This window comes from Saimiri boliviensis, chromosome 5, assembly GCF_048565385.1.
Source record: "Saimiri boliviensis isolate mSaiBol1 chromosome 5, mSaiBol1.pri, whole genome shotgun sequence".
Lineage (NCBI taxonomy): Eukaryota > Metazoa > Chordata > Mammalia > Primates > Cebidae > Saimiri > Saimiri boliviensis.
The window spans coordinates 12387348-12414916 of NC_133453.1; the positions used below are offsets into that span (position 1 = coordinate 12387348).

A 27569-nucleotide genomic window follows, 5' to 3' on the forward strand; every position below is an offset into this window, starting at 1 on the left:
CCCACATTTTTATTCTTAGTCTTTCTTCAACTGTTTACTAGCTGTGTGACCTTAGACAAGTGTCTTTCTTGCTCTTCGTTTCATTATCTACAACAACAAGAAAAAATAAAAGGGGGCTTGGCCAGTCACAGTGGTACATACCTATAATCCTAGTGCTTTGAGAGGTCCAGGTGGGAGGATCATTTGAGGCCAGTAGAACTTACAGACACCCCATCTCTATGAAAAATAAAAATAGTATCCAGGTGTGGTGGTGCACACCTGTAATCCTCCTAGTGACTTGGGAGGCTGAGGTGGGAGGATCACGTGAGACTAGGAGTTCAAAGCTGCAGTGAGCTATGATTGTGCCACTGTATTCCAGGCTGGGCTGCAAAGCAAGACTGATATGGTTTGGCTGTGTCCCCACCCAAATCTCATCATGGACTGTCATTCCCATAATCCCCACATTTTGTGGGAGGGACCCAGTGGGGGATGATTGAATCATGGGTACGGTTTCCTCCATGCTGCTATTCTTCTGATAGTTCTCATGACATCTGATGGTTTTATTAGAGACTTCCCCAGACTTCTCTCTGCAACTCTTGCTGTTGCCATGTGAAGAAGGACATGTTTGCTGCCTCTTCTGCCATGATTGTAAGTTTCCTGAGGCATCCCCGCCTTGTGGAACTGTGAATCAATTAAACCTCTTTCCTTCATAAAATACTCAGTCTTGGTTATATCTTTATTAGCAGTGTGAGAACCAATTAATACAGAGACCCTTCCTCTAAAAAATAAATAAGTAAATAAATAAATTAATTGAAAGGGCCTGAACTAGGTAATTTGTAGAGTCTTGCCCAGTTTTTGAACATAGTGTTTTCTGTACCATCAATTGAAGCTTGGACTGAGGTTTAATACATGTGTATTAGTGTGGTGACTTGAGAAACTGGCTTCAGAAGAAGATTTCAATTTAACATATCCCGACCTTTGAAAGTGAGAATTTAGTTGAGGATGGAAGACTTTAAGAGGGTCTAGAAAGAAGGGAGTGTGGTTCAAGATTAGTCTGTCATTATGCAGATTGATGCAGAGGGTTTCGGTTGCGTAAATCAATAGATTGGGTGCTGTGGCCTGCTTGCCTGCATCTCTGCTACTTATGTTCTCTTTGTTACCATAGCTCCTTCTTCCCCACTCTTCAGTCTGGCCTACAGCTTTAGACTTGGGCCATCACTCCACTCTTTCTTTCTTCCCTAAATCTCAGTGCTCCTAACCTGGTCTCTGTCTATGGAATCTGCTTTCAGACTGAGCTCATGCATTTTCTCTCCAATGCTGGGCATCCTGCCTATTTGCTTACCTGTCCTCTGAGACCTGTCTGCACAGTCCTGCCTTTGGGTGACATTGCTATCCTCCAGGTAATTGCTGACCCTGGTTTTGGCCTCTATTCTGACCTGTGCTGTTGCTGGCAAAGCTTCAGCTTGGCTCCATTGTTGATTTCTACAGCATGTGCTGGAAGAGTTACCCTGTGATTATGACTTGTACAACTTGGCAGTGCATAGACAGGGGTTGAATGGGCACAAAAGGGAATAAAACAAGTGAAGATTGTTAGTGATTTTTCTTTCTATATTTCTTTTACTGTCATGCTTCCCCCCCCACCCAGGAAACAAAATTGTAGAGAAGTTATTTCAAGTGATTAAAAAAAAATTCATGAATCTATACAAGCCTATGTCGTGAACTTTTGTTTTAGCTCACGTTGAATCAATTCAATCAGCTGCTATACTCCAGGCACTCTCGCAGGCCCCCTTTGGTCCATTGAAAAGGACTTAGTACTTTAGTGGAGGATAAAAATAATAACCGTTAATGAAAGTAAAAGACTATTACAGAGATAGATAAGTACAAAAATTTTGGACTGCACAGCCGAGGAGACACTCAGTTGTCTGGAGTTAGACTTGGGGAGTATTCCCAGCAGAAGTGACCATTAGGTTGAATCTTAAAGGTCATTACAGATGGAGAAAACAGTATAGTGGAAGGCTCAGAGGAATGAAATATGTGTTAGAAATGGACAGGTTTGGGATATTTGGAGGATGCATGAGAAGAAGATTAAGGAAGAAGGGTAAAATTAGGACCATGTTTAGACCTACCTTGGAATCCTGTGAGAAGCAGATTGTCTGGTGGTGATGGGAATTCTTACAAAATCAGAATGAATTGACTCTAAGTTAGTGAATTTTTACCGTGAGGAACTTGGAAAATAATGATTGTTCATTTCACATTGAGTATATTGATGTATTATTTGAAGCTTTTGGAGATCTTCGATAGGGCTAGTAATTCTGACTCCTCTTTTTAAATTACCAATTATATATTGACCTTTTCCAGCCAGCCCTGCATTTGAGCTGGGTCTCATGTTTTCTGTGGCATCCTTCCTGTCTGCAGGTGGAGCTACCCGCTCCTCTCCCGCCCTCCGTCTCTCCCTATTCTCTGATCCCAAGTGAGATTAATGAATCTTGTTTACCTTACAGCCAGGGCCAAGGAGAGGCTTTGAGTGAATCATTTCTGACTGTATTTCTTCTTGATGCTGTTTTCTTTCCAGAAAGGCACTATCATTAATTAAAGCAAAGTAAACAAAGCAAATCCTAAGCAGCTGAGCTTCATATTTTAAAAGACCCATAAACCTCATCAGCATAAAATAAATTAAATTTGGAGCTTACCAAGTGCACACTTTCATTTTGATGGAGTGTTCCACGAGCTGGATAGACTCTTCTGAAGTCGTGCAGAGCGGAGACAGGGCTCCCTGTAGATCCTGGACAAAAATGGGCTCTGTTCCCATTGGGACAGTCACTTTTTGGTATTAGTTTTCTCATTTGAAAAATGACATGCCAGTTTCTTGGTTTTGCTTATGGGCTTTGTTTCTGTTTTATTTCCTCCTCATAGGAGAAGCATATTTAAGAAATACTTTGTAAAAACTTGTATTTATTTTATTTTGTTTTATTTTTACTTTGTAAGAGCTTGATAACTGGAAGATTACTCACACACTTTTTAAAAGGTGAAAACCGAAGGCCCTAATCTGCCAACTCTTAATTCATAGAATCTCCATGATTTTTCTGCTCTTTTCTCTGAGACATGGTCATTTAGCTGCTGGTCATCTTGGTGGTAGTATATTCTTCTTCCTGTGAGTCCTTATCTATGCAGCTTTCTCATCCCACCGTTTTGGAAAGGAAAACCATCAGAACATCTGAGATAATGATGCTGGATGTTGGAGTTGAGAAGCAGACTGGCAGGATCAAGCTCTGAACTGGGAGGAGAAGTCTTGCAATGAATCTGAGCGTCCAATTCACCTTCACGGCTGCCAATGCATGTGGCCCCTGGGCATGTTGAGGGGGCCCATGTGGCAAGCATCATATTTGCTATTAGCTATTTTAAAAAGCCATCTTTTTAGTTCATTCTTCTGCTGCCTAGGAGTCTGCCAGTGGGGTCACAAGGCCAAGTATTGAAGGCTTCACCTTCCGAGAGCCTTTCTGCTTCAAGCTGAGTGTCTGGCTATCAAGCCAGAAAGGAGATGGGTCACTGAGGGGGGACATCCTCTTCCACAGGAAAAATGAGGTTTTTCCATACTCTTCCTGATGGTGATTTCCAGACCACATTGTGTTGAGGCGATTCTGCTGTCTCACAAAGGATTTTGACTTTGATTATATTTTTAAAGAATCTTTTCATTAGTTAGAAAGCATAATACAAGGCAGGACACATGGTTGACTGCGTTATGCATTACATTTTAACAGGTTGGTAAACCACCAGCAAGTTAATTGGAGATCATGGGCATGAATTTAACTCTTTTGTTCAAATTTAAAGCTTTTAAAAATCACTAACAGAAAATATTAACTTTTATTTACTTTATTCTGATTTTATCATAAAATTTCTCTGTCGTATCTGTGCACATATTTGAACTTACGATACAATGTGTTCCCGATTAGAAGCTAACACAGTTTATTTTATAATTCAAGCCTACACCTGTCTATACATACCCTTTTCATGAGAACTCTCCATTGTGGTCTGTTTGAGTGCTCAGTTGACGTAGGAAGGCCCAGGTTCACCTCCGTGGTCCCTGCTCTGCTCATGGTCAAGTGGATTTGTGAGAATAGAGAAACATGCTGCAACCTAGTGTATTTAAGTAAGCATTTAAAACTTTAAGGCAGAACTAAGCAGCACCGAAAGATAAATCAATACATGATACATTGAAGAAATGTATTGCAAGACATTTGACTAACATAGGTTCTATTCTCTTAATATGCAAAGTGCTTTCACAATCAATATGAAAATGATAAGCAATCCAGTAGAAAAACGGGCAAAAGTCACAGAAAGTCCTGATTTTCAGGAAACACAAAAACAAGCGTTCAGCCTCATTCAGTTAATAAACTGTAAAATATAACAATAGTTAGAGTTCCCCTGCCCAGCACTCCCCTCTGCTGCATACCTAACAATGAGGCAAGTTGCAGTTAAAAAGTAGGGTAAAGCCCATGCTGCTGGATGAAGGGTAGCAGGTGCTCTCCTACATTGCTGTTATTTGTGGGAGTGTGAATTTTTCTAAATATCCATATATGATTAGTAAAATCGTATCATGATTTATTACAATGCTGCAGAACTTAAGGAAAAGAGAGAGAGAGAAAGAGGGGATATGCTGTTAGGAAAAATGTTGGCTATGTAGTAAAAAATAAAAAGTAAGCTGTAAAATAGTGCATATGGTATGATCACATTTGTGTGTGTGTGTGTGTGTGTGTGTGTGTGTGTGTGTGTGTATCTATATGAAAAATGAAATGAAGAGTCTTCCCGTGCTTACAAATGCACTGAAATTTCTGGAATGAGATGTAAAACAAAAACAAAAGCAAAAATAAATCAACAACAGAAAACCCTGCTGATGGTGGTTTACTTTGGGGTTTTACACTGATATTTAGGGCATAAGGATCGATCTTTTATATTTCATTATATATTCTTTTATATCACTTTAATTTAATTTTATTTTTTTACAACGAATAGGTATATCTTTAGTGATAAGAAAATGGATTAATAAAAAAGTGCTCAATTCTTTCTCGGTCATTCGCTAGTAATGTTCTAATCTTCCTTCATATCTGATTCTAGAATTCTGTTTTTCAAATTCAAATACTTGTAGATTTGTTTTGAATTGATGACGACTTCTTTATATATAAGGATATATAAGTGCTGAAGACTGAGAATAGAGGGAAGATAAAATATTTACCTTTGAGAGGCACAGGGGTATATGACTTAAAGAATTTTGGGAAAGAGACTGACCATGAAATGGACTGTTTTGGTCAACATGTTATTGACAGAGAAACTGATTGGAAGAATTGTGACAATTTGCTATTCTTGCAAGGAACCTAAAGTTTAGAATGTGGAAACTACCCTTCTCTGAATCAATACTTGTTCTCGCTTTCTGGATTGTAAGCTTTGCCTTTGGATTCGGCTGAGATCTTCTGAATTTAATTTTCCTACTTGGAAAAAGCCAACCTTGGATGCAGATGAGCGGTGTAGACAGACGCATCCTTGAAAGAAATGGCACTCAAAATGGCCAGAGAGCCTGATGCGGTTGAACAAGGGTTATGGTTGGATGGTGCATTGGATGTGGAGGACAAGGGGGTGGGCTGCCCACTGTGTGCTGGGCCCTGTGCTCTGCCGGTTTATCTCACTTAATTCTCATGAATTATCCTGGAAGTTGGGCATTTTACCTGTGAGGAATGGAGGCTCAGAGGGGTTAATTACCCTGCTTGAAGCTATAAGGCAGTAAGTCACAGATCCTGGATTGGAGACCAGGCCTGACCTGCTCATTAACTCCTACGTTTTTCTCTCTACCTCTGGTTTCCTTGGTTAATTTTATTTTCTTTCACAAATCACAGAGTGTATTTAACCCCTTCATCTGTAATCACTGATTTGTGTTGGTTAAAAAGGAGATTAGATATGAGAGTAAGTTTGAGGGGCTAGCTCGGGGTCACGGGATGAGTTGGGTGAGAGGATGTACTTCAGGTGGGTCAGCCAGGATGTGTAGGAGGAGAATGGCTGGAATCTGGGGGTGGGAGCTCCTGCCTTCTAAATTTGTCTCTTCCACCTGCCTTGCTGTGCTTGGAGTTCAGTGATGAATCCTCAATTTTCTCATATGTGAAATGGGAACAGTATTATCTAATTATTATCTACCTATTATTACCTAATGGGGGTGCCTGTATACCTCCCAACTGCACTCTGAGCCTTCAGATAGCAGGGATGAGCACCAAGCCCAGTCTTTGTCAAGAAACCTTTTGTGCCCTACTCCTATGAGCATTTTTAGAGGGATACCTTAACATGGAAATAACAATCTAAAACAGGACATCAGAGAGGACTCTTCTCAAATCCAGCTCCCCTTTCAGCTCTAGATAGAACACAGAGCCCTACTTCACACTTGCCTTTATTTCTTGGTGACATTCTCATGGGAGTTTCCTGTTTCTGCTGTATGGGAACCTGGGCTGTGTTTCTTTTGACAGAAGAGGGAAAAATTAAAAAAAAAAAATAATCACATTGTGCAGCAGGTAACAGCTATAACATCTCTCTGTAATGAATTACTAGTTACTCTCTAAGTGAACTTCAAAATGTTGTCCTTTGAAAGGGAATTACAAATTTCTCCAGAATAAACTTTTAGACACCCGATTCAAGGGCATTGAGGAAAATTCTATTTTAAAAATGACTGAGGAGAAAACAGACGGAACCCTCAACCAGGTGTTTCAGCTTTGTCCTCCTCCTTCCCTCCAAAAATGCAAATTCAAAGGAAAAGAGACCATAATAGAGACCTAACTTTACAAACACACTGAGTATAGGTCTGGAATTGTTAGACATTAAACTGTCTATGTTTGTGCAACTGTCATGTTAAAACTGATTTTAGAACAATGACTTTGAGATCAGCTAAGATTCTGATTTACTGGAGAAAGCTGCAGTTATTTTCAGACTTGTGCCCAGCTTTAAGTTGAGTAAGAAATTTAGTCTATAACATGTAATTTTCTTCAAATTCTGATTAGTCAACATTTGCAGATATGTGATGCCAAACATCTCACTGCATGCTGCTGTTGGAAGGGATGTGTATAGCTGCATTGTGATGCTTTCTTTCCCAGAAACTTTCTTTTCTGACAACCTCATTTATCCATAACACAGCCAGAGTCTAGCAACAGTGGGAAGGAAAGTCCTCTGGAACTCAGAGAGCTACCACAAAGCCCATGCATCACATTCCGTAGAAGAGATAAAGAGCTCACAAGTGTACATTAAGAAGCGAATGTGGTGATTTTTGGCTAAAGGCAGAGTATATACATGTCTTAGTATCCTGGAGTGCATTTCTCCATTTTAGCCCAGTAACAAATTTACATTCAAATGGGTAAGAAATATGACCAATAAACAGCTAAGTTTTACCCATGTAGTCTGTTTTAAAAAAACCACAAGCATGCAAATAAAGATTTTTCTTTCATCACTGTCAGTGTTAGGACTTGGCATTGGGAGAGATGAGCTTTGCATTTAGACTACTGTCTCCAGAACGGTGACTGTCCATAAAGTGTTGAATGACCAAGTAAGTGAAAGACAGAAGGAACATAGGCTTTAGATGATGTGGGACACCCCATTCCTTGCAACTTGCACAAAATCGGTGTTCCTGTAATTTTGAATCAAATAAATGCTCCTTTGCTCAACTCTGATTTGTGCTCAGCCTTTTCCCCCGAAACAAGCCTCTCCTATTTGTTTTCGCATTTCTTCGTATGATCTCTTTTACATCATCATTTCCCTGTCCCCAAGCCGCTCCCCTTTTCTCACTTTTGGGGACAGGATACAACACTGCCACAATCAATAGTTCTTCATTGTACGGTAGCTTTATTTGGAAAGGGGCTTTAGAAAATACTAGTTCATGCAGTTTTTAGCCCTGACTGTCTGCAGCCACAGAAAGCTTGATTAAATTTTAATTAAAGTATACTTAATTAAATCCGATAGGCTCAAAAGAAATGGAAAAGGTGATTGACCGTCCTTCACTGTGTTTTTTCAAGCTTTCAGCAGGCTTTCCCTAAGCTTTTAGGTATTTCTCCTGGAGGGGACCTCTGCTGCTGGCAGATACCAGAGCTTGCCTTGGAAGGATGGAGCTTTTTACCTGAACTGCCAAAGTTCACTGCTGGCTTATAGCACCATATTGACACATTGCATTCAAACATTTTCCTACGTTCTCAACAAAATATCTGCACATAAAGAAGTTTTAAGACAAAAAACTACATTCTTTGAATTTTATCTTTACTTAATGTAGCAAAAGATGCTGGGAAAAGGGATTTGAAATCTGACTTTTCCCTTCTAGGTGTTTGTGTCACCTCCTTCCTTCCTACTTGAAATGCATCTTCCCCTTCCCCTTTACGTATTTTATCCTTTTATTTTAAGTTCAAGTAGTCACTATCTGATATGAAACTGTCTCAGAGTTCATATCAAGAGAAAGAAAAGTTAATCAACAAAAAATTTAGGGAAGCCGGCTTTATAAAAAGTAATTACCTTGTACTTGGGAAATATTTTGTTGTTTGAAAAAAGGTGATTATGGTGAGGATTTTCAAAACGTACATTCTTTTTCCTCAGTAATAACCTTTCCTTGATAGAGCTGTCATGATAGCTGCTGTCAATCTGAACCTAAGTGCTTGTATTTTGAATGCTTTGGAAGATCAGAATTTCTGCCCTTCAGCAATAGACAAATAAAAATGAATCTTAATAGACATGGAGGACCTATTATACTTAGATTTAAAAATAAACTTATCTAGGAGAGAAAAATGAACAGCATGCCATGCATATTTGAAGTAAGGACATCTCAAGGATGAGGAAAGATCACTATTCTTCAAAGCCAAAGGATTCCAAGCTAGGTTGCAGTAATTGATAGGACCTGATATATGAAATGGACAAAACGTGATCAGTGTTTAATTTCCAAGTCCTAATTCAAAGTTGTGTTCCTGGACAGTTGGTGGCTCTCTTCCATGTGGTGATTCAGGGACCAGGCTTCTTCTCCATTGCAGTTCCACTGACCCTGTGGCCTCATTGTTTGCACCTAATTGGCACAAGTAGAAAGCCAGCGTGAGGAGGCATAGCTACTTTCTTAAAGTTTTTGCTCATAAGAGGCAGATCTGCTCACAATCCATTGGCTAGAACTTGGTCATCAGTTAATACCCAATTACAAAGCAAGCAGAGGAGCGTGTCCCAGATGAGTGCCCAGGAAGAAGAGAAACAGTCTCTGGTGACCAGCCAGCATCCCAGCCACAGAAAGTATCTAGATGAGGGTTTGCAGGTAATTGACCCACAAGCCACATCTGCCTTGCTGGTTATTTCCTTTGGCCAGCATAGTGCTATAGAATTTTTAAATTGTAGCAAGCACCAAAAGATCTGGACTTCTTGCATAAAATGTGGCCCTCTCAAGTGTGGTGTTTTTTGAGACATTTGACAGTCTGACAGTGTTAATCCTATATTTCTGTTTGCCACTCTGGCCTAGAATTGAACAGCAACTCTACCTTTAAAGGGAGCATGTAATTGTTTATCACAGTTCTGGCCACTTCCTATCACCCTCCACTCTTACTCTGTAGCCATGAAAGCCAAGCATCATCTGCCGTTTATCATCTTACACCAAGGCTCTTCTCTAGTTTTCATTAGCTCTATGACTCCAGGATTGGAAACCAGAGCACTGATTAATACCCTTTCTCTCCCTTTTCCTGTCCCTCGTCCTCTTCCTCTTTCTCCTCCTGCCTCCTCCCTCCCTCTCTCATTGTACTATAGGATTTAAGGGACACATTTTGCTCTGAAAGTGAGGACAAATACATAACATTTCGGTTATTTAAGAAATATTTCAGTGAGTTTATCGAATTACAAATGCTACTGGAAGGAAAGAAGACAGAGGAAGGCAGGGAGGGAGGGCAGAATGAAGGAAACAGTGAAGGGAATGCATTCTATGCTTTTGAGAAAAGCCCCTAGATCTCTGCATAAAAATGTAGCTGCCTTTTGTCTGAATGTTTGATAATCCCTATTCTATTTGATCTAAAATTTATAATTGCAAGTGGAATCTTGATCTTGTAAAACCAAAGGGCAGGGATATACATTTCTGCTCTTGTTGGATTCTTGGATTCTATGCATTTCCAAGGTAAACTAGATGGGAAGTGGTAAAAGGAGCAAGATAAAGTGGTGATCTAAGAAAAAAAAAAGTATTTCCCTTCTGATGGAGAAGACTGTTGATTGTGACTGATGAATTCGCTGCACTGCACTGAGTTTTCAGGTAGTGACTGGGCACTACTCTTGCACTTTGCAAGGATGTGTCGGAGAAAGCCAGGGTCTGGAGGCAACCAGCAATGCACTCATCCACTGACCTGGCAGGGAGAAACAGTGAAGCCATCTCCTTTGCAATCCAGACAGAGGCCTGAGAAAAGCAAATGGATTATTTGTGGTGATTCAACAAGAAAAACAAATCAGAAGCTGGAACTTACAATTGCTGTGGATCCACGTATGGCTTGTGTTGTAAAATGGAGGACAAATTCAGAGAACGTGGTATCTCCAGCTAAGGGGAGTCACTGAGTGAATCCCCTCAGCCTGTGTATGGGGGTCTCAGTGGCAACACAGTGTGAGCCTTCTGCCGTTTACAAAGTCCTGTTGTGAGAGGCCCATTGCACTAGGTGGTTGGGCATCACTGTTGTCATGGACATCATTGTGCTCAATGCATCTGAGGTTCTAAAAGTGAAGGCAGTGGTTTTAATTCTTGCTAGGGAGATATTTAAGAACACAGATTCTAAACTGAAATCTCAAGCCTGTTGTGTGTGAATTACAGGGTGGCAGGCAGAAGAATCTGAATTCTTGTCAGGTGATTATTACACAGGCAACTTGTTAAGGGTCTGGCCGTCTGCATCTGAGAACCGCCAGCTAAATGACTGCCTACAGATAAATAGGTAAGAAGGAGCAGAGCAATGATTCAAATCCAGCTTGGTCTTTTACATCAGAATGAGGTCATCCTATTAGATCCAAGTTACACTGCTAATGTTGGATAACAAAGAAAGCAAGAGAAGAAACTCTTATTTGCTGAGGGCCTGTATGCTAAGGCATTTTTTGTATGTTTTATTTCATCCTGTTCTAATATTGTGTGGTGAGTTTTTTTCTTTTTTCTTTTTCTTTTTTTTTTTTGCATTTTAGATTTTGAGGTCCATGTGAAGAACATGCAAGACTGTTGCATAGGTACACACATGGCAGTGTGGTTTGCTGCCTTCCTTTCCCTCACCTGTATCTGTCATTTCTCCCCATGCTATCTCTTCCCACCTCCCCACCCCCTGTCCCTCCCCCATTTCCCCCCAACGGACCCCGGTGTGTAGTGCTCCCCTCCCTGTGTCCATGTGTTCTCATTGATCAACACCCGCCTGTGAGTGAGAACATGTGGTGTTTGATTTTCTGCTCTTGTGTCAGTTTGCTGAGAATGATGGTTTCCAGGTTCATCCATGTCCCTACAAAGGACACTAACTCATTGTTTTTGATGGCTGCGTAATATTCCATGGTGTATATGTACCACATTTTCCCTGTCCAGTCTATCATCAATTCCCATTTTACAGATCAAGATACTGAGGCTGAGAGAAGTTCAGTCCCATACTTATGGCCTCATGGTTTTAGTTCATGGAAGGGTAGAGTAAGATTGAAATCCAGGTCCCCGGGTGTGTTTCCCGACACTAATGTTATGCAAGTATCCCTCTAGCTTTTTGCATTCTCATTCTTACCCTAAATGAAGACTTGCTTAAAGCTTGACTAAACTTTATGCTTATTGATCAAATTAATGATGATATTGTAGTACGGAAAGCAAGATTGAACAGAAGAGGAAGCTTCCATTTTTTGCTTAAAGAGAACCAAGCTATCAGTCTACTAAGCCATAATCAAAACATAGTCATCTCGCACATTGCTTGTCAAAGTGTGGTCCCAGGAGAGCAGAATTTGCATCACCTGGGAGCCTGATAGAAATGTAAGCTATTAAGTACCACCCCAGACCTACTGACCCAGAATCTGCATTCTGACAAAATCCCCCAGTGATTCTCATATGCGTAAAGTTTGAGAAGCACTGTTTTATCCAACAACTGTTGGAAGCCAGATATTTTATGGAGAAATAAATAGGCTCCTGGTGCTGTCCCTGCCAATGCACGTATGTGAATTGCTGATTGACAAAGCGTGAGTTTGGGCTTGAGCCCAGCCGATGGTTTGTAGATAGAACTATGGGAACCAATATATAAAATAAAATGTTTGAGTTGGTCGCTTTGGTGGTGTTGTTAGTATACTTATTTAACTTAGGATGTCTCAGTTACAGAGCTAGAGTTGGGTCTGTTTAGCTTAGAATATAAAAATATACAGCAAATCCGTCTTATGTATGGGGGCTTACCCAGTGCTTTTTGATCATGAAGAGGTTTCTTGAAGTTCGGTGGGGAAAATTTATAAATTGAATTTAAGGGTCTTGTCAGGCCATAGAGTCTATTTCACTTACATGAATTTCTTATACCTTGTTTATTGTTTCTCTGCCATTCATATTCCTTTCCTAATAACTCTTGGACAGAATATTTCAATATTCAATGAACACTGAAATGCTAAAAAAAACATATTAACCATTGGTCTTGATAGTCGCTAGGATTTTTTTTTTTTTGGTGCTTATACAAGGGTTTTGTTTGTTTTTTCTTAAGCAATAATTATTGATTTGCTTTTATGAGGAATGTTCCCAGAGTGTGGCTTCAGATGAATCTGAGCAACAAAAAGCACCTTGGCAAATGATTTTGTGTATACTTACATTTTTTGGTTCTAGTAAGAAAAATCTACATTTCACCCAAAGCACACAGGATCTATTTCTGCATCAGCCAGATAATGAGACAGTAATTGGTGTGTAAGCCGTTCATTCTCCAAGTTTTCTCACGGGGCATAATTTGTCTCTTATTTGTCAGGGATGGGTTCTGAGAAACAACACTCCCATTCACGATGGGCAGAGCAAATGTACGAAAACATTATCATAGCTGGGATTAATGGTCCACTATGGATTTATGTCAAGAATGTTAATGATTTGTTTATGAATAAGTGGGCCTGTCGCATGGTGAAACAGTAGCCTGCAGTACTGCTGAATGGACAGTTTGCTTGCAGAGGATTCTTGCAGGAAATAAATACTCCAGCCAGGCCTTTTGCATCTCTTAAGTAGCCACTGTGAATGGACTCTGAGATTTGAAATGGTGGCATTGACCTCCGAGAATCCTGTGATCGCTGCTGCTGATCGTATCACTCTACATTTTGCTGACATAATTTGGAGAAAGAATATTTTTTAGGATTGAATATAATTTGGGTTTTTGTGTGCGTGTAAAAGGTGGTGAGAAAATAATAATTTAATTAAATCTTCCACTGAGTAAAATCCCTGCGACCTCCACCCACCAAATTGTGTATTCTTTTTGAAATGCATTTTAATTTGTGGTAGTTGTGAGTTTGCAGCAGGTTTTAATTGCTAGATAAAAATGTTAATTGTTGCCAAATATAGTCTAGGAAATGAAAAATATATCAAGATTATGTAATGATTCATATATGTACACATATACAGATAGAAAGATGCAGAGTCTAATATAAAATATATAGTATGTGTGTGTGTAGTGTGTGTGTGTAGTATGTATGTGTGATTGTGTGTGTGTGTGTGTGTGTGTGTCTGTGTAGCTTGGCTGTATAAATGTTTAGGATGCAATTTAATGATGTGTATTCTAGCTACTTTTTAAACATTTACCTTTTTAGGAAGGATGATATTGGCTTTCTCTTGAGAGGAAATTTAAAGTTAAATGTTATTCTATTTATATAAAAAAACATTACTTTCTTCTTTTCACTTTGGGATAGAATTAGTGTAAATCAAGTTTTTCTTGAATTTCATCCAAAAGGTCTTAATAACATAAATACCAAAGTCACTTTTTGTAAAAGTTCTAGTTCTCATTGTAATCTGAGAAGTTTCACACCATACATCTGACCTGCAGAATAGTGGCATTAGGCGGGCGCGGTGGCTCAAGCCTGTAATCCCAGCACTTTGGGAGGCCGAGGCAGGTGGATCACGAGGTCAAGAGATCGAGACCATCCTGGTCAACATGGTGGAACCCCGTCTCTACTAAAAATACAAAAAATTAGCTGAGCATGGTGGCGCGTGCCTGTAATCCCAGCTACTTATGAGGCTGAGCCAGGAGAATTGCTTGAATCCAGGAGGCGGAGGTTGTGATGAGCCGAGATCGTGCCATTGCACTCCAGCCTGGGTAACAAGAGTGAAACTCCGTCTCAAAAAAAAAAAAAAAAAAAGAATAGTGGCATTAGGCTTCTGCATAATCAGGAAAAAAATGTATATTTGTTTAATAACAATGACCTCTGGATTTATTCCCCGAAGACCACCCATAATGATTCATTCACGTGGTCCTTAGAGCAGTCCTGGCTGTTCTGAGGTTACAAAGCCACAGGTTGATCCCTGCATCAGGACCCCTTGTGTCTGTATACCACGATCATTCCATTGTACAGTATACAGCAGGACCAAAGCCCATGTGACCTCGTCCCTTGTATTTCTCTCCTCTTGTCTGAATTGCCCTCATGATTGTCTAGGTAGGTGGATAAACTAATTAAATGCTGTTGAAACAAAATGGTGGGCACAGATGGCCTTACAGGGGTCAGAGAACTTCTTGACAAGATGTGAAACTCTTGCATGAATTTTGTCCTTTTTGGGTTTTATCTGATTCTTCAAGAGGTCAGTAATCCCTGCAAATATCATTTTACCATATTTTAAAGTATTAACTTAGTGTGTGTCTAATCTTATGAAAGTGGATTAACATGTTTTTCACCATTATCATTATCATTTTTTTGTGTGTAGTACATATAATTCTGAAGTTGAGAAACTGATGTTCCTAAGCATTCATTTAAAAATCACTCTCATATCTCGCTGGTCATGCTTTAATAGAAACTATATTTCCCTCCCCTAATCAGCAACTGTAGCAATAAATGACAGATGCTTAGACTTGACCTCTTCTTGCCATTTTAAAGTTCATTAGCTTTAGAAGGGACTGAGTTCAGGCATGGTGCGTATTGATCAGGGCTCTTCCAGAATTAAGAGACGAACAAGTATAGTTTGCCAAATTTTCAGCCGTATTAAATTTCATTTTAATACTGTAATGGACCTCAGTAAGGTTTATTATATTAGACCTATGGGTCTAGTAAGTCTAAATAGGTCCAAAGGTCTAAACATTAGACCATCAATAAGGTTTAGTTATCATTAAGTAAACAGTTGGATTTGGCACAGAGTTTTAAGCAGAGACAGATTAAGGTGAAATCTGAAGGTAATGTGTTGAGCATCTACCATGCACAAGGCATTAGTCTCCATACTTGGAGAAGGGAAGATGTGCAAAGCTTGTGCCGAATGCTTAAGGAGCTGGGTATGTTCAACCGTGCGTAGACGGTGATCATGACTCTCCTGCGTAGACTCCTTTGGATTCTGCTGCTCACATTTCCATCCCTTGAATTTTGATACAACAAACATTTCAAGGTAAGAACACTTGACTCTAAATGCTAGATCACAGTAGCATGGCATATTGTCTGTGGTATAGGAGGTGTATGAAATTATATCGTTTATTTCTCTTACAGTAAGTCTTCACTTAGCATTGTCAATGGGTTCTTGGAAACTGTGACTTTAAGTAAACGTTGTAGAGCAAAACCATTTTTCCCTCATCTTTGTTATAATGAAAAGATGTTAAAGAAAATAATGCTGTTTGAGGATCTGCTGGGTACTGTGTTGCTTAAAGTTTCAGTTTCCAAGAACCTATTGATGACATTAATTGAAGACTTACTATTCTTTATTAATATATTTTGGCTTAAGGATTTCCTTCCCCCGTCCCCTCTGTAGATGTGATTCTGACAATATTGGCTGCCAATGAAAGCCGAACACTGATCCTATTACTTTGTAGCCCTACCTTCTATATCAGGAATTTTTTACTTGGAGTCTGTCAACTTCAAGGACACTGGCTCTCAAGTACTGACGTTCATTAGAATCACCAGGGGTTTCACTAAAAATGGAGATACCTTTCTCCTACTGAATGAGCTTCTTTTGTAACCAGTACCCCAAAGGACTCTGATACTGACTTTATAGAGGGATGAGCAGAAACCCCTGAAACAGTTTTCTAAATTTGAATTGTGCTCATTTTCTGTGGAGAGGACCCATGGTTTTGTTTAGATTTCTAAAGAGGCATGAAATCTAAAAAAAGTTTATGAACCACTGTTCTTAGGATGGAATGAAGGACATTAATGGTAACCATATATCTGTTACTCTGAGCTCTGGAGACTAATGGATTACGTTCACAGACAGTGTGATGAAATCCTATTGTAACTGGAACACTGTTGAAATAAACCATTTCCACTTACAAGCTTATAAAAAGTACTGCTTTTGAAATGCCGCTTTGTGTACTTTGTCAATATTACGTAAAAGTGATAATAACAGTTGATGACCAGGTGACAGGAAGTTTTAGTTTATATTACATATGCAGAAGTACATTACTTATGCCTTACCTGAGGCTGGTGAGGTGGAATCTGAATTTACGTTATGAATAGCAGATCAGGCAACTGGAATGCTCTTTCAATTAGCCATCCCAGTACCACGCTCCTGGAAGTTTTGAGCTCACGTCAAACCCGGTACCTGCCATTCATTTTATAGGAATGGAATGGTAAGAAGGCATTGATAACTCAGGTCAGACATGGCGCAAGTATAAATAAAATAATGATGTTATCAAAGCAATTGACTTGCATTCCAGGAAAAATTCTTTAACATTCAGTGGGGGAAGTGAATAAAAGGCACACTGATGCCTGCCCTGGATTCATAGCTTCTTCAGGTCTCTAAAACTTCTTGATAATGAGGACTTTTTGCAGAGTAGCAATAAGAACCTCATATTCTTCAGACATATTTTCTTATACTTCCAGACAGTCAAATTAGTGGGTGGTTTTTCTTTAGGTATTAGGTGTGCTTTTCTCTTTAAGAAATGTTTGACAGTTGTTTCCCAGAATTGCCAGAGTTTTCTCTGTGAGGGAAGAAATACCTTTAAAAAATGATTTAAAATACTAGCTCCACTTCTATTTCTTTTCACAGAATAGGTGGCAGGAAGAAAGGCCAGGCCTAAAACATATTGTGGGAGCCATAGGAATATGGCATTGGCTGGTTGAGACATGAAGAATTTTTATCTTCACAGCCAGAAATAAAAAATGCCATGGAAACCCAAGTGAATATGGTTTATCATAAGGGCCGTGGAAATAAAAACTTCAGTGAGATACCATCCCACACCTATTGGGAAGGCTACTAATAAGAAAAAGAAATAAGTAGTGGTGGTGAGAATGAAGAGAAATTGGAAATCTTATGCACTGTTGGGAATGTAAAATGATGTACCTGCTGCAGAAAACAAGTATGGCAGTTCCTCAAAAAACTAAAAATAGAATTACCATGTGATCCGGCAATTTCACTTCTGGATATGTACACAAAAGAATTGAAAGCAGGGTCTCAAAGAAATATTTGTACACCCATATTCATAGCAGTATTATTTGCAATAGCCAAAACGTGGATGCAGCCCAGGTGTCCATGGACAGGTGAAAGGATAAGCCAAATGTGGTAAATCCATACAGTGGAATACTCTTCAGCCTTAAACAGGAGGGGAATTCAGACACATGCTACAACATGGGTGAACCTTGAGGCCATTATGCTAAAAGGAATAAATAAGACAGTCACAAAAGAACAAATACCATATGAGTGCACTTTTATGAAGTTCTTATAGTGGTCAAAAGCCTCAAGACAGAAAGCAGAATGGTGGCATTAGGGGTTAGAGAGAGGGAGAAATGAGAGTTTCTGTTTAATAAGCATAGCATTTCAGTTTGGGAAGATGAAGAGTTATAGAGATGGATGGTGATGATAGTTACACAACAGTTTCAATGTAGTTAATACCATTGAACTGTACACTGAAAAATGGTTATGATATTAATTTATTTGTATTTTATTATACTAAAAAATTTAGAAAAAGGGAAGATGATTTGAAGGTTTTCACACAGTTTCAAAAAATGTCTTTCCTAGTTTTTGGTTTTAGCATGGTGGTATTTTCATAGTAAGATGTTTCATGGTATAGAAAGGTATTAGAAAGAAAGCAAAACCCAATGAAGACTCTCCTGTTAATGCTTTGCTGTCCATTCTGCATTGTGTTTTCCATCCATATGTACACAGGCTCCGCCATGCCTTCATACAGCAGGGAACAGATTAGGCACTCCAGTTTGTGACCTGCTCATTTGGCTTAAGATGTATCATTTCACGTAAGTCCGTGATACTATGTTTAGTTTTCTATTTACATGTTCAATCACCAGGAAGACATGGAAGAGATTATTAAACGTTTCTGTGAAAATGATGTCATTGTAATGGTGGAGGTAAGTTAAATCATGAGAAACAAGAGCAGCGTGGTTGAAAGCCCTACATGCAAGAAGATGGAGATGCTGGATAGACAGGTGGCACAGTGGGAGCTCTGTGGTTGGGTCGAAGAGACATTTTCCTTTTCCCCAACAAGCTTCAGGTGTACTGGGGGAGGCAGCTACAGTTGCTCACAATTATGCTACCATGGGATATATGATACACAGAAATTTGACCAGCATCTCAACAGCTAGCTCAACAGGCAGGAGAGAGTTCCTGTATAGTGGCTGTATGGCTTGGGGCCTATATTAATGTTGCTTCAGTCACATAACTGTTTTCTTAGTGCCTTTTTGGTCAAAACAAAACAAACCATTGGGATACACTTCCTCCAAGCAGCTCTCTGTACACATTCACTGGATGGGCTTCCCTAAAAAATGGAGAGGCAATGTGATGTGCCTACCTGAGAAGGAATTCTGGCATTAATGGGAAAAGCTGCAGTTACTCTTGCAGCAACCAAATAATTCCTCAGGTGACCATGGCCTCCCTTCCTGCTGGACCCAGGATGAGTCAGGGGAGGGCAGGAGCAGAGTCATGGCTTAGCTTAATAGCCTTTCAAACGAACCCGATTGCTTTCTCCAAGTTCTCTTAGTGCTGTAACCTATGCTTCCTGTCAGAATAAGGAGAAGAATTCTTAAGTTTTAGATTGACCTGCTACAAGTCTTGATGTGAAATATAATTAATAGCAATTGTTAAAAGTTATTAAAAATATATGTATATGTACATACACATTTTGTTAATTGATTTCAAAATTGAATTTCTTTGACATGCGTTTCATTATACAGACAAGCTGTAACTTGCAGAATTCTCAAATATTGTTGAAAACTGTTGGAATAGATTGGGAGAGATATCTATCTATCTATCTATCTATCTATCTATCTATGAAATTTCCCATTTGTCTTGAAGAAATACATTCCATGGAACATTAAGCAGCTTCCTTTAAATGCAATCATGAAGTAGTTTATAGATTTCATAAATCCAATGCTTCCTAGTTTAAGGAAATATCCCCTAATTAACCTCAGTTTTATTTTATGTATGTCCTTATTATTTGAAAAGGAATAGTTTCATTCTTTTCCTATAGCCACCACAATAAGGCACGCCTTAATTATTAAAAGTCTGCCACGAGCCTGATACTGCTCTAGGTACTAGAACAATGGTGCCAATACAATTTTGGTGGAGATTGAGAGAGGTCTTGCTCTCCACGGGATGAAAGAGCCCTTCCCATGATAGAAGGCACACAATAAACATACCAAGAAAAGAGAGATCAAATGCCATGTAATATAGTACAGTTGTATAACATAACCTCAGTTGGTACTAGTATTGGGTAGAAGATAAAATAAAGCAACGTGATACTTGGTGGGGGCCACTTCAGCCCAGGAGAAGGAAGACCTTTCTGAGAAAGGGCTCATTGAAATATGGATGGTGATAAGGAAGTTGTCTCAGGCATATTTGGGGGGGGGGTTACCTTGCAGGTAGAAGGATCAGCACTGGCAAGGGTGTCAGTTTGGGTACAAGCTTGGCCACAGTGTCTAGGACATTGTAAGGAAACAGGAGAGAGAGGAAAATGAGGTTAGAAAAGTCAGGAGTTAGACCTTGTTAGCCATGGGAGGGAGTCTGGGATATTATTTCGTGAGTGATGGGAAGCTGGTAGTGGATCTTAAAACAGAGTCAAAATTACGTAATCTGTTCTTTCAGAAAGAACATCTCTGACTATTGTTTTGGAGGTCAGACTGTAGTAAACAAGAGTGGGTGCAGGGAGGCCATTGCACTTTGTCTAGAGAAGAGATGATGGCTATGGCACTGGAGAAAGTAAGCAGTGTTCACATTTGCAATATGTTTTGAAGATAGACCCAATAGGAATTATCAGCAGGTAAGGTGTACATGCTCAGAGAAAGGAACCAAAGGTGTCTCCAGAATTTTAGCTTCAACAAATAGCTGAATGATGGTACCATTTACTGAGATGGGAAGGATTCCAGGGAAGAGATGGTGACATAGTTTTCAGAGAAAGAATTGTGACTTCCACATGGGCTATATCCATTTTGAGATCCTGATTCAGGTATTTAGTTAAAGATATGAAGAAGGCAAGTGTATATACGAACCTGGATCGCAGAGGACAGATCTCATCTAGGCATATGTGTTTGACAGTTATTGGAATATAGCTGGAAGTTAAAGCCATAGGAAAGGAGAGAGTGTGTGTAGAGGACAGAGCTCCTTCTGTACCAGAGACCTTGAAATGTGGACTATCATGTCAACTGCTTCTGAGGGTAGATGTTGAGAACAGATAATTGCCTTACAGTTGGTGAATGTGTGAAAGGTATTTATGCTACGTATATAAATTCCAGTTAAATTATGAAGTCTGTGCAAAAACCTCATGTGTTTTGTTTTGTATCTTTCTAGTACAATGAGACAGACAATAAATTTAGGGAAGATTTTTGCATATAGTTTCCAGGAAAAGCTAAGATTGCTTTCTCAATGTGCCAATATTTTATAGCCTCCTCTTATTTTAAGCCTGAAAGCTTCCAGCAGTTTTGTGATTAGTTGGATTTGCATCAAAAACTCAAAAAAATTATTTCAGTTCGTTTTGCTACTACTATTTTATAACTTTAGGTTTTGAGCCAGAATACTAATGTGAAATTGGCTGAATTTTTCAGAGCATTCTCTTTTTGTTTCTTAATAAAAGAATGAAATGCATTTGAAATGGTTATAGCATAGTCATAAAAGTATGATAATCCAATAAATATCAACATTCTATTACTTGAAGAATTAAAAAATATATATACAGCCTAGGTAAGGTGTTGGTGTCCTCATTCGCCAGGCCATTCACCATGCCATGGATTATATTGCTTTGACTTCAGTTAGGATTTAGTAAGAAATTTTTACTTTATTGTGGTACCAACTTGTAATTGTTTACCACCCAAAGTATAACACTAAACATGCATTATTTCTGTAATATAATTATGCTGCATTTGAAGCATATGATAAAAATGTTTTTATCTGTACCCTGAAAAAAGAAATATATGATTTACAGTATGTAATTACATAAGATAGGTAAAGAATAAACCTGAATTACTATTTTTAAGTGGTGCTGTGTATAAGGTATCTTCTGTTTTTGAGTTTGTTAGATTAATATGATGTTAATGCCAAGTGATTTTTCACTGGATAGAAGGTATAATTTCCAGAGTATGCTATAAAACAGAAATAATTTTTTGTAAATATTTTTCTTCTCTTTAGGAATTGTATTACATTTTTTTTTCTTACAAAGATTCTATGTACCATCAAGAATTATGAATTTTGGTTTGAGTTATATCAATTAAGTTGCCATTATTATTTATGTAATTCAAATTTGTGTGCCTTCACTTGTTAATTATGGAAAGTGGCTTGTTAGCATCTCATAGTATTATTTGTTTTTTCACCTTTATATCCGAACGTGTTTTGTGTTGTCTATTTTGATAGTATGTTATTTGGGACATAAAGATGCATACCTGTTACAGTTTAATTGAAAATTTTGCACTTTGTTGATATACAATGATAAATGAGTTTACCTTGTGTTCTACCGTTGATATTGTCTTGCTTTTTGTCTATATGCTTGTGCATTAATTTTTAGCTCATTTGCATACTAGTGTATCAATGCTGCTTACTTACTTTAATGTTCTAATAGTAAGCCTTTAATAAAAGATAGATCTTTGTTCGCCCTAGGCAATACATGTAACATACATTCTTTCTAATCCTTACAAAAACATTCAGAGGTAGGTATTATTAGTTTCATTATATAATTAAAGAAGTGAGACTCAAAGCATAAATATGACATGCACAGGATCAAGTAATTAATAATGATGGAGCTGGGGTTTTAAGACAGGTCTGTCTGACCTCAAAGTCTGCCCTGCATCCTCTATTGGCAGTTTCATAAGCAGTATGGCACTGAATTACATGTAGCCCAGTCTGAGAATCTTTTACAAGAAAATTTGACTGATTTACATGTACTGTTGTAACAGATGTACTTAGAAATGTTTTTATCGTCTTATTTTGAGCGTTGTTTTTATGCTTTCTTAATACTGCATTTTTAATGAATTGTTTTTAATTTTGTTTTCTCCATGGATTTGGAAAGTGTAGATAACTCTTAGTCTTAAAGCCATAGATTCTTTGATTCTCTTTGAAAAATATTTTTAAGCTAACCTATATTTCTCTTATGAAGGTTAACAATCAAACTATGTTTTCACTGCTTCCGAGCATAAAGTGGAATATAGAGAATTTCTTTTTCCTTCTCCCTCACTACTTTCCCATCTTTGTAAATGTAACCTAAGGGTTTTATAACCAGGTTATTATTACTGAATTACGATTTTTGGATTCCATGTAGTCTCTTTCGAGAAACAGTTTTGACTTTGACCTTCAGTGTTGTATATGTATATTAGCAACTCTTTATATTCGTCTCGATGTTTCACTGGTTTAGTAGTCAGTTCTCCTCTATCATACTTTTACAATTCTTGGGTTTTTACCGTTGGTACTTCTCTCAGTTTGCATCTTTTAATACATTTATAAGAAAAGAAAGAAATGTGGGTTCTATACATTCTGAGCATTTGCAGTCTATAAAAATGATGTGGTGGATGGATTCTTTGTTGTTTCGATCAAAATTCTGTTATGCTCTGACAATATAAAGACGTACTCCCAGGGCTGTTCGTTGCAACTGTATTAGCAAAAGCCTGGGAATATCTTACAATCCATAACAAGGGGACCAATTTAATAAACCATGGAACACTTTTGCCTGTGTGCTTGTCCGTGTCTATATGCTTGTCTATATGTTTGTCCATGTTCTGGGTACTGTGCAGTTATGGAAAAAAAATGATCTCTAGGACGTGTCACTAAGCTAAAAATTAACAAAGTAGGAAACATTGTGTACAGTATCCTAGTGTTTAAGGAAAAATATGATACAATATGAATGGAAAAATGGAGAAATATGAATATATGTGTTTATGTATGTGTAATATGTGTACATGTGTTTATACATGTACATATGCACATTGTATATGTGTATGTATATACATATGTTTATATGTATTTGTATGTATGTATGTATACTTTATATGTCTATATAGATGAAGGATGAACCATATGTATATGAAGAATAAAAAATGAGGATTCAGTGGGGGAAGAAAGGGACAGGGCAGAAGGGTAGATAATTTTTTGTATTTAATTTAATCTTTTTAAAATTAAGGGTAGATACATTTTTGTATTTAATTTAATCTTATTGTATTTTCAATTGACATTCTCCTTAAGTTAAAAATTCTGTTTCTTAGAGGTAATTTTATTTTATATGCTATTGAACTTGCAAATAATTTTTAATTTTTTTTAAGTTCTCATAGTAATGATATGAGAAAGCTTGCCTCTACATGAAGTCTTTAGAATGACATTCTCTTTCTCTTAGCCTAGAATATTTTTCAAATGCTCTGTGTTGGTTTCTTCTCTTTTTAAAACAGATTGCCTGAAGTTCATAAAGATTGAGTTAGTAATAAATCTTACGTCTTCAGTTGCTTCAATCTAATTAGTTAATGGGGTTTTTTTTAACTGTGCAATTTTTTTTCCTATTCTGACTTTGAGATTAACTATCCATCTAGAAATTATTTTTTGAAAACTCAGAAGGTTCCATATACCCTTCGAATAACTATGGGTCAACTCTAAGCCCAGAATAACAAATTAAATTTAATCCCTCTCAGAACTTTCATTAGGCTTTCTGAACCATAACTCTGTAGCAAGGGACTAGAGATCATTCCTGTTATTCATGAGGTAAGAATTTCTCTTTGACAATATCCCCCATTCTGCAGCTTCAATACCTCTTTGCATATTGCTTGCCCTATTGGGAAGCCGTTTTGAAAATAACATATGGCTTCCCCTTCATTTTGTGAAGCCTGTGTTTAATTTGGCTGAGAGCAAATTTTATGTGACATCAATTTTACTTGTTTTTCTTTCTAGATAAACTATTCTGAAAGATCATTTTTTTTCCCAATAAGGCTACAATATAATTTTATTAAGTACATACTATTCAGTGTATATTATTTATTAATTATGTATGATTTAAGTTCCTAATACACACTCTCACACACATGACATGACAAATAATAATAATAATAAAAACACAGCCCTCTTCTGTAATATCCTAGGGGCTTGAGTCACAAGAGCGACAATGTTGTCATTTGTCTTTACATGTGGTCTGTGTATGGTAGACTAACAATGCCCGAAAATTTGTTGCCACTTCTTCCACTGGAAGATGAAGTTTAATTCTATTCCTCTTGAATTTGGGTTGTCTTTGGTGACATGACTAACAGGATGTGGCAGAAGTGACTTTATGAGGCTGATGTTGGCTCAGAACAAGCCTTAGAGCAGTATCAACTTCTTCCCAGACCTTTTGGACCCAAGTTCTCTGGGAGCGCTGAGCCACCATGAACAAAGTCTGACTATCCCGAGACCACTGGAAAAGGCAGGGAAAAAGTGTCTAGCCAAGAGTCTCACTTGAACCCAGTCCTCAACTCATCCCTGCCACAGGATTCAACTGTGAATGAAGTCGTCTTGACTGGCCTGTCCACCAGCTGAGTATCACTGGGTGATCCTGCTCAGTACTTTGTGCAACAAAAGAATCACCCAACTGAGTCTTGCCCAAATTCCTGATCCATTAAGTCACAAGATAGGGTAAAATAAGGATGCTGCTTAAAGCTACTGAATATTGGAGTAATTTATTATACGGTAAGAGATAACCAAAATAGCATATCTATACTAATCTCTGAAGTGTAATTTGGATATGATGACTGAACAGCATTTTAAAGAAGCAGCATAGAATTAGGACCTGGGAAATTTAAGTTCCAGTGTTGTTCCTAATAACCTGTGTGGCTGAGAGCAAATTACCTTGTTTCTCTCAAGGTTTTTTTTTTTTTGTTGTTGTTGTTATAAAACAAGAGAATTGGCGTAATAATAATAACAAGAATAAACCTCAATGCAATAAAAGTAAACATTTATTGATTACCATTGTTTCATGTGCTGAAGTAAGACTTTTAATCCATTATCTAATTTAAACACCACATCATCCTTGTAAATTATAGGTATTACTATGATTATTACCATTTAAAGATGGAAAAACAGGATTGGAGATAGCAGGAACCTTCTCTTATATGTTCTGTGAGATACTTTTGTTGTTAACCGTCAGTCTTTTGTTATTCTGTCTATGATTCTTCAAATTATTGCCTGCGAATTAGGATTTCCTCTTTGTGATAGCTCAATAATTATTTTATTGAACCAAAGTAAATTTTATAGTTATGAAGTAGAAGAAAATCGGTTACGTAAAGATATCACAAGGGTCTACAGTAGAGTTTGTCCTGATACTCTTGATATCAGGGGACAGTAGAAGGAACCAGAAATGTCAAAAGGTTCTTCTTTTGGTCTTCAATCAGGTTGTAAGGAAATTAGACTAGTAAGTGTAGGGTGCACCTTACAAATGGGAGCGTACTAGTGACAACAGTTGACACATATTCTAGAGAAACGGATCTTGGCAGAAAGGAACAAAAAGTTACTCCTAAGGACAACTGTGGAACTGTCTTGCGTATTGTAAGAACTAGGCTTTCTCTTAATTGCTGGTGAAAAGTAAATTGCCCTACATTTTCTGTAGCTTTTGGTTTAGCTTTCTTTTTTATACCCTCTATTTTCTTCTAATAATTTTTCTTTCCCTTTATACTTACAGTTATAAAGTACATGTTTATTATTAATTAAGAAGGAAGAAAAGAAGGCAGGCAGAAATAAAATAAATCAGGAAAACCACTAATATTAATTGGGTGCCTTTAATTTGTGTTTGCACATATGCTATTTCGGGTTTAAAATTTTAAACATTTAACATGTAAATATTTTAGATTGACTTGGTTTTCCAAAGCTACCTGGGTAGTAAAAATGAAATTAGATTTGAATCCATTTTCTAACCCTGTTTGTGATACACAGTATTCCTCACTGTCCCTTATGAGACTGCTCTTTAGTTGATGAGATTTATTTTACTTAGATTTGACTTACCAATTAAAAAAAAAATCTTAATCCAATTTAAGAGTGCTGGTTCACATATTGCATAGCAATCCCTGGTGCTTTGAACCTATTAATCTTGGTTGAAGTATTAAGAGTGTCTAAATATAATCTCATGAATGAACTCGCTGAGGGGGTTGAAAAATACCCATCAGCCTTTTAGGGCTTAGTTGCAGGGTGTGTATTAGCTGTTGAACTCAAACTTATTCATGGTGAAGATCTCATTGAGGCACTGATGGTTCTATCACTTCTTAGTATTTATTGGGAACCATCTTGTATAAGGAATTGGGCTTTGTGCCATGCCAAGAGACCCCTGAGAGAGGACCCTGGTTATATGAGAATTTCATTCCTTTCTCTTGAGAGAGGCTGTTGGCGACCTTAGAAGCTCCCTCTTCCCAGAGCACTGGGCTACATGACCGACTTGCTGGCTGCCTTCTTTTGATACCTGTGAACAGTTTCGTCTACCCCAGTTGTTCTCCATTGGTGGTGATTTGCCCTCCTTCCAAGAGATACATGACATTTTCTGAAGGTAGCTGGGAGATTCAGCTGTCATCTAATGGGCAATGGCCAATTAAAAAAAAATCTTAATCCAATTTAAGAGAGAGAGGACATGAACATCGAGTTCCTGTCTATAGCTTGTTTCTGTAAAGGAAGAGTCTAGGGCAGGGGGCCTGCCTATTGAGAGGCAGGAGAAAGGTGCTGCGACACACCCAATACATCCGGACAGTTCCTCACCAAAGCGTTATGTGGCCTAAATTTAAGTAGTACTGAGGCTGAGAAACCCAGCTCTGGTTTCCCAGCCTTCTGGTTTTTTCATTATTGCTCTCCTAAAGATCCTTTTAGACATTGTTTTTTTCCTAGTGACATCATCCTCAATGAAATTTTAATGTGCTATATTATAATCATTTATATACTGTTGTTTTATCAGCGGTTTATACATAAAAAAAATATTGGGTTATTTTAGCAATCAAGAGCTACTTTTTGCCCCCTTGGCGCTGATATGGTCCCTGTTGAGAGTCCATGTACCAGTGGATGTCGTTTGGAGGTAAGAGGC

At 38.1% G+C, this 27569-nt stretch overlaps 1 protein-coding gene across 5 annotated transcripts in view; it reads left to right on the top strand.

The window, feature by feature from the left end:
- The window catches only part of PID1 (phosphotyrosine interaction domain containing 1), a 243177-nt gene that overhangs the window by 53804 nt on the left and 161804 nt on the right, over positions 1 to 27569 (top strand). The window contains exon 1 of one of the 5 annotated variants that reach the window (XM_074398924.1): positions 11416 to 15529. The exons of 3 other annotated variants lie outside the window; for them this stretch is intronic. The gene's annotated coding sequence lies outside the window, so the exon portion shown is untranslated. One more of the 5 variants, XM_074398923.1, reaches the window with a different exon arrangement.